Here is an 8,882-nt window from a genome sequence, read left to right as displayed (position 1 = left end):
GAATCCTTTCATCTGCCCTAAATGAACAAAAGAGCTCTGCTGTTTGATGTATTCTAGGTTTCTGGCAGTGAGAAATCTGCAATGTGGAGGAACAATACATATAAAAATAGGTTATTGCAAAAGATATAAGTTTTTTAAAATCTGACCCAATATTGACACAGACTTTGTGATGTGACATTGTACCTTGCAGTATACAATGGCTGCTCCACAATATGAGCAATAAATTAACAGAAGGCAATCTACCAAACATGCCACAAGGTATTCAGGGCTAGCCTCCCATAATGCCAGACTTCTTTTGCTGATAAAAGCCCGATGCTCTGAGGACATACTGCATCTTTAAAAAACAGCCAAACGTGAACACATCCTGCTGAAACAGCTGTGTCGGTAGCACATGCCAGCAGAACTTCTGCCAGTAAAACTTTTTAGTCCAGACAAGGCCAGAAGCAGCAGTAACAGTGGTACACAGCCTCAGGGCATCTCATGAGCAGGCATCCTGGTGGCTGCTTGCACAGTGGCAGCAGTGCAAGAAGTAAAGGGAGAGCACAGCTGCCCTTCTCCTCACCAACACCCAGGCCAGTGCAGGTTGTAACCCATATGTCCTCTGTATGCTTCTGCTGCTGGCCTTGTTCAAATAATACAGTTTTACTGTCAGAAGTTCTGCTCGGACAAACTCTTGATACTCAACAGTTGTTCTGCAGGGGTCTTCTTCTTCATAGGTCCAGTTACCAGCACTTCTCACTAGGCTGCTGTGCATCCATCCGTCTTACTTGGCATATTCTTGCCTTACCATCAGCAGTCCCATCTCTGCAGTGCTATGCTGATGCAGCAAACCCAGCTTCCAATAGGTCATTTTCTGCTAAATGATAACAGGACTCTGTCTGCACTCTGTTGGAAAAAAAACAAAACAATACTCTTCTACTCTTTCCAGATTGATCAGCAACACAAATGTAGCACCAGACACATGTAGTGAGACAGGTACAAACTTCAATTTGGCTGCTGTAGGTGGAACTTCAACATTTTTGACAAAAGACCATGTACAGCAGTGACAACCATTTTGCAAATAAAATGCTAACAGGAAAAAAGAAATATCGCTGATCATTATTGAGAGATTTGTATTGATTTTGCTGATAGTGAGCTCTCCAGCTGGAAAAAAGTGATAAGAAGTAGAGAAGGGCTAAGATGGTCATGAATCTGGGCCCAGTGTACCCTGCGAGAAGAATGGTACAGCAGCCCAAAGTGGGAAAATGAGGATGTGATCTTTCAGACCCACAGAGAACAGGAATTCACGGAGAATGTGATACTACATGTGGGGATCATCTGCTCCAGGAAGGCTGCTATTTGCTGGAGTAGTATGAAAGTGAAAAGAAATTAAATATGAGAGTGGCTAGAGGGTAAAATTGACTGCTACAGTATAAATAACTTTAAAACAAATATTTTAAGTACCAGAGTTAAATACTTAGAAACCAGCAAAGTGATCACTACACCATGGGTACAATTTATACAGTCCAAATTTTAGCTATGAAGAGGTATGGAATTACCATACTTGCAATTATGAAAATTCTTATTCTAATATTTTAAGTAGGTGTTATTAAATTTCAGGTAATATTTTAGGTATGAAATAGTTCAGATTTGCAAAGGCAAGAGGTTGGAAAGTTTATATCCACTAGGATATGAAATCTAATTTTTCACTCAGCTGAATTGTATTTCCTGCAAATGTGAAATTGAAGAATGCACTTCCTGCTATTGTGATACCTGGCATTGAATGATATTTTACTGTGCTCAAGGATACTGGTGTATTCTTATTCATTACCTTAAAATAGGAAGAAGGAGTTTGCTAATGAAATCTGCTGATGACAAGAAAATGGGAGACATGATTAGTATGGAAGGGGATGGCAATGTGATACAGGAAAAACTGAATAACCTTGAGAACTAGAGTAATAGAAATGGAATGAAACTTAATAGTGTAAATGGCAAGTGTGTGCCCTTATGAACTAACACAAATTTCTGTTATAAGTTGCAAGATCATCAGTTCAGAAACAGAAATATGCAAGTTGTGCCTGGAAGTGCAATTTGACCGCTGGCTTCATATGCTAAGGGAATGTGAAAAAGGAAAAATTGAACCTTGAGTTTACTGGGTGAAATTATTTCCAGTAGGTGAGTGTGGCTGGAGAAGGCAGTGCTGAGAGCCCCTCTGGAACTCAGTGCAATCTAGAGCATCTGTGTTCAGGTAAGAGGAATTAAGACAAGGATGGGTGCTAGACGAGAATGATCAAGGCATAAGCCTGCTGTGGCATAAGGCTACAGTGGCACAGTTTTTTCTGCCAAAGTGAAGGGTGAGAGGCTCGCCCTGTGTAATCCCTTTAAAGAAGATAAAGAGCAGTTTACACTAGAAGACAGTGTTGAACAAATGGGCATTATCTGACCTGGAAATGCAACATTTTTTAAAGGTTTAAAACCACTGGAGACATAGAATTCTGAAACAGCCTCCCCGGAACACTGGAGAAGGCAAAACCTAAAATATATTAAGAGCTGTATTAAAGTTGTATAAAAAGAATGGGGTGAGGCAGTTGCCCAAAATAGCTGGAGCTCAGACCCACTTGTCCCATTTAGTATTCCTGTGAAAACTTTGAAGTGATTTAGTAGCCATTCATTAAAAAAGCAAAAGTAAATAGCCTTCATTTCTAAACAAGCTCTGCATTAGCATAAATTGAAGTAATTTTTCAATTGGGGAGCCAGTTCTTTGTTTTACTTAGTAATATGGATAGCAGTACCAGTTCCGAGGACAAGATTAATACATGTGGAATTCTGTATTTCTAATTATAGAAAGTAAAAAAACCCCAAATATTATTTCTCCCTCAGGTAACACTGAAGTTCTTAGGGTATTAGTTTTGCCTGGAGATTGCTTGCTGTAAGGCCAGTTGACTGCCTGACTCAAATGGATTGCCATTTGAAAGCTGAGAAAAGAGGCAGTGTAGCACTGTGAGCCTTGAACAGAAAACAACTGTTTTTGCTTTGTGTGTGTGTGTCTGTGTGTTTTCTCTGTTATGGTTTGTTGTGCAACAGCAATAATCTCTATTGCTTTGTAGTATACTCACAATAAATGGCTTTTTAGATTGATTACATGCCTCAACTTTGCTTTGGCTATTAATCAATCTAGGCAGCTGTTTATTGCTTTGTACATTACAAAGCAATAAAGATTATCCCTTAAAGAGCTGTTAATGCCTCATGGAAAAGTTTGAAAACCATTATTTTTAGAAATAGTACTGCTGATGTATAATTTTCTGGCTTTTCTTTCTTCCTTCCGTGTTATTTTAAGAGAGCTCAGTGTTTGTGAAACACACAACCATGTGTCTACCATCTTTGTTGCTTTTCTGGATTCTTTTCTATTGCCTTGCATGTCTTTCCTAAATTGCTAAACACTGTGTTTCATTGCTGACTGTATTTTGTGTAATGTCCAGATTCATCCCTACATAGCAATGGATTTTATGTAAGAAGGTAACATCCCCAGGACATCTCAGCATCAATTCCTGTTCTTCCTCAAGTTTTCTTATCAAGTAGTAGTTTTAGGACTTGCCTACATTGAAAATGAACCAGTAAAAATCTAGCAATATATTTATGAATGTAAAGCTTCTTGAGTGGACACTTCTATTCCATGATAAATGAACTAAGGCAGAAGACATTCTTTGTTATCTTGAAACACAAACCTCCATGTGAAGTGTGATTCTATCCTATATGTAAAAATATAATTCTACCTGTAGAATTACAGTGACAAAAAAACACTTTCTAGCAGCAGCTGAAGCTCAGATATTCATAGGTATTTGAGTAGTATTTGCATGACCTTGTGACTGTTGTACATGTGCTGTCTTCATACTTGTGCCAAGCCCACCTCCTTTTGCACCCTGCTGGCCTGCTCAGCACCACTTCCAAAGATAGGTTGTGCTGGTTTGGATTTTTGCAGCCACTGTTTTTCAACACTTCTTGTGTTCTACAGCCTGCCCCTGAGCACAGAAAGGAAGGGTTGGGTGAATTATTTTTAATTTTGTCCTTGTCCCTGTGCATATCTGCCCAGCAAACTACGTTCTGGGCCATCATTTCTGTCATAGTGTGCAGGGGATTTACTGTCAATGTTAAACCACAAGCTCAGGTTTTGCAAGCATTAATGTGGCCTCCTGTCAGTGCAGCCTTCAGTGATAATGTAAGGAAAACCATTCTATTGATGAGAAGCTAGGCTACATTCAGTCATCTACTTTTTCTACTTAAAGTATCAAGGAAAGGCCAGGGTGTGCACAAAATTTTGTAATAGTTAACCTCTCCTTCAAAATTGAATTGTTATCTGCCCATTCTTACCACAAATGCTAAGATTGCTAATCAGCCATTGGTTGATGCTGAATTTGGTTCCAATTGCATTCTCATTAATGATAAAAATACAGAAAATACCTGGAAATAAGTAGAAATATTCTCTCACATAGTGGTAGTGTAACAGAATATTGGGCTGCTTTTGGCTGGGATAGTTAATTATCTCCTTAGTAGCTGATACAGTGCTATGTTTTGGATTTAGAATGAGAACAATGTTGATAACACACCAGTGTTCTAGTTGTTGCTAAGCAGGGGTCAAGAACTTTTCAGCTTCTCATGCTGCCTTGCCAGCAGGAAGGCTGGAGGGCACAAGAAGCTGGGAGGAGACTCAGCTAGGACAGCTGACCCCAACTAACCAAAGAGATGTGGTGTCATGCTTAGCATATATACTGCAGAAAGCCAGGCAGGGGCTGCTGCTCAGGGACTGGCTGGGGGTGACGGTCAGCAGGGGGTGACAGTCAGCAGGGGGTGAGCAATTGCATTGTGCATCACTTGTTTCTATATTCTATATTCTAATTCTATTATTATTTTTCCCCCTTCGTTTTCTGTCCCATTAGACGGCCTTTATCTCAACCCACAAACTTTTACTTTTTTTTCCCCAATTCTCTCTCTCCCCCATCCCACTGAGAGAGGAAGGAAATGAGTGGCTATGTGGTTTTTAGCTGCCTGCTGGGTTAAGCCACAACAACTATCCAAAAGTAAAGAAGAAAAAAAAAAAAAGATGCATAAAATGGCAAAATTAATTTTGTGACAGAAAGATTACCTAAGTATAGAAGTGATAAAAGGAAATATGGTGAAGAAGAGGAAATAAGTGTGAAAAGGGGGATGGAATCCCTCCCCTTTCTTTTTCCTTCTAAATGACATCTATCCTTAGGATTTTTTAAATCATCGGAATATTCCTAGAGGATACAATTTCGTGTTTTGTTAGTAGTGGAATGCAGCCCATTCATCTTACGAGTCTTCAGTTTTGTAAAATCAGTTACAGAATTAAGTCCTGCAGACTGACACACGTAAGAGGAAAAGACTCAGTCATCTAAGAACAGCTATTTATAGTAGGTGTATCAGGTGGCATGGATAAATAAAGTAGGTAACATGCCATGATGAATTTTCCTGGAGAACCTCATGTAGAACATCTAGAGAACTTACTGTAGGCAGATGGTATGTAGTGGAGGTTTACTTATCTTTTGAGACATCACCTGTCATCATCCCTGAGAAGAAGATAGAGAGTACAGGCAGAGCAAAGAAGTGCTCATAAATGATACAAAAATTCCTATTCAGCAAGGTTCAATATAATCAGAAAGGCCAGCATTGGCAGTGCCATGAAATGCTAAGTCAGTGTTGCATAAAAAGGGCCCTAAAAATAGCCCTGTTATAATCTAATTTTATATATATATACATATATATAATCTAATAAGGTTTTTCAGCTATATTTAATTCTAAATTTGATGGGAGTAAGTGCAAGTTGCTAAAACCAACACTACAACATGGTCTAATTTACTTTAATTTCCACAATACAAATACTTTAAAAGTATATTCCCATATTTTGAAAGCTGAGGTTATGCTTCTGATGCATAGACAGATTAAACTCAGATAAAGTATTTTCATTATGCAAGGTAGCATGACTGTAGTACCACTGCCTGCTGCATTGCCACTCAGCCTGGCCCAGGCAGGATGCACTTTGCAATCAGATTAGATTATCAACAAAGATCTGTGCAGATACATGTTCTTTTGCTATTCCCATAATGATTATGAATTTCTGCTTCTTTACTGCAAAAATCAGGCAGGCCTCTGGGCATCAAACAATAGAACCTTGTTTGCTCTATACCGCTGGTTTAAAAGTGATCAAGTCCTTCAAGCATTAAAAGGATTTGGCACAGATTCAAGCAATGAAAATTTGTCCAAGATGTTTAATCTCTGTAGGTACAGAGGTCAGTCACTAACAAGACTATCATTAAGTGTACTCCAGAGTCACACTAGAAATATTACCTTTCCAGTTTGGCATATGTTTAAACATAGTCAACAGACAGGAAATAAGATAATCACACCCTCTGGGGTCTTGCAGCTGCTGACACCTTCATTCCAAAACCAGGGTAACTTTGAAAGGCAAGCATATTTGGTAGGATAGACTGTGAGAAGCAGAGGAAACTGAAGGTATAAGAAACAGCATTTCTAGGTGGGAGGGCTTTACATCTGGTATTTTTTTCTAGCTGACTTCTTTATCCCACCACTTTTTTAAACAGTGCTTTTCTACCTTTCAGCTCTCACTGCTCCTGGAGCAAGCCCACACAAGGGAAAAATACAAGAAGTTTTGTTCAGTAGGCTTATAAATACTTAACAGTCTTCAGCTGTGATACAAGCAGAACAGCATAACATTAAGAAATGTGAGATGGAAATACTTTACAGATGCAACTACAAATATGTGACAAAAGATAACTTACTGCCAAGCTAAAGCCAGCCTATCATGTTTATGGTGATGTAGTATATTGACCAACACTTCTGCTTCCTCAGGTGCCTAGTCATCTTTAGGACTGTGTTTAACAACAATTCTATGTCATCTCTGGGATGAAGCATCATTCTGCTAGTGTGTTCATACATCATCTGACATTGTGAAGAACTAGCCATGACTGGACTCCAGGGCATTACTAGTCAGCAAGTGACAGATGAAGCAAACAAATGAAGCTAAACCACAGCTGGGTTAAAGGTGAAAAATACGAATGTATTGGTCACTTAGAGCAAATTTTCTAATTTTATGATTTTTAGAAGACAATTCTTCCCAGATATTGAGGTTTTTCCTGTCAGGCTTATGAAAGATATTTATGAAAAACCAATAGACATCATTTCTGAAGCAACTGTGCCCTTCCCTTGAAAATCTGACCACTGGCTAGCTAATCAAAAGGGAATTTTGGAGCCATCAAGTTCAATAGAGAAGTTCTCTCTTCATACTCTAGCAGCGATGTCAAGTGCTAATAAAAGAATACATTTTATAGTCCTAGGAAGTTCAAACTGCAAATTAAATGTAGAATCTATCAAAAAAAAAAAACAAACAAACTCAACAAACCATAACCCCCCAAAAAAAACCCGCAAGCACAGGAATTTAAAAACTAAATAATACCCCCCTTCATCACACAATAAGGATTTATTAGAATACATAGTAGAAGATGAAGACTGTCCCATCTCTTGAATGCCAGTGCAATAAGTCAAAGCCAGAAGTGGGATGTGCAACCACAGTTTTGATTCCCCACTGTGTCACCTTCATTCCAGTTGGATGTGAGGACTGAAACCTTCCTCCAGCAAAGGCCTCTTCCAACCTGGCCTTGAACACTGCCAGGGGTGGAGCATTCATAACCTCCTTGGCCAACCCACTCCAGTGCCTCATCACCCTAACAGGAAAGAATTTCCTCCTTATATCCAATCTAAACTTCCCCTGTTTAAGTTTTAACCCGTTACCCCTTGTCCTATCACTACAGTCCCTAATGAAGAGTCCCTCCCCAGCATCCCTATAGTCCACCTTCAGATACTGGAAGGCTGCTATGAGGTCTCCATGCAGCCTTCTCTTCTCCAGGCTGAACAGCCCCAACTTTCTCAGCTTGTCTTCATACGGGAGGTGCGCCAGTCCCCTGATCGTCCTCGTGGCCCTTCTCTGGACATGTTCCAACAGCTCCATGCCCTTTTTATGTTGAGGACACCAGAGCTGCACACAATACTCCAAGTGAGGTCTCATGAGAGCAGAGTAGAGGGGCAGGATCATCTCCTTCCACCTGCTGGTCACGCTCCTTTTGATGCAGCCCAGGATGCGTTTGGCTTTCTGGGCTGTGAGCGCACACTGAACCCAGCTCATGTTCATTTTCTCATCGACCAACACCTCCAAGTCCTTCTCCTCAGGGCTTCTCTGAATCACTTCCTTGCCCAGCCTGTAGCTGTGCCTGGGATTGCTCCGACCCAGGTGTAGGACCTTGCACTTGGCGTGGTTAAACTTCATGAGGTTGGCATCAGCCCACCTCACAAGCGTGTCAAGGTCCCTCTGGATGGCATTCCTTCTCTCCAGCGTATCAACCGAACCACACAGCTTGGTGTCATTGGCAAACTTGCTGAGGGCGCACTCAATCCCACTGTCCATGTCAGTGACAAAGATGTTGAACGAGACCGGTCCCAACACTGATCCCTGAGGGACACCACTCGTTACTGGTCTCCAGCCGGACATTGAGCCGTTGACCACAACTCTGCATGCGGCCATCCAGACAGTTCTCTATCCACTGAGTGGTCCATTCATCAAATTGATGTCTCTCCAATTTAGAGACAACAATGTCATGTGGGACAGTTTTGAATGCTTTGCACAAGTCCAAGTAAGATGACGTCAACTACTCTAACCCTGTCCATCAGGTCTATTGTCCGTTCTAATCTTTCCTATCCCTGACATTCAAAAATCATGAACTTGTCCCCCAGATCATAATTTCAGATAAAAAATTCTACATGTTTATTATGTCTTTTCATGTTTGCTTTCTAAGTATTCTCCTACTCCTTAAACC

Source organism: Neopsephotus bourkii, unplaced genomic scaffold (genome assembly GCF_033783945.1).
Source record: "Neopsephotus bourkii isolate Nb327-2 ecotype Australia unplaced genomic scaffold, CSIRO-AGI_Nbou_v1 NB_1358, whole genome shotgun sequence".
Taxonomy (NCBI): domain Eukaryota; kingdom Metazoa; phylum Chordata; class Aves; order Psittaciformes; family Psittacidae; genus Neopsephotus; species Neopsephotus bourkii.
The sequence above is the reverse complement of the archived record's forward strand: the minus strand, read 5'-3'. Positions refer to the sequence as shown.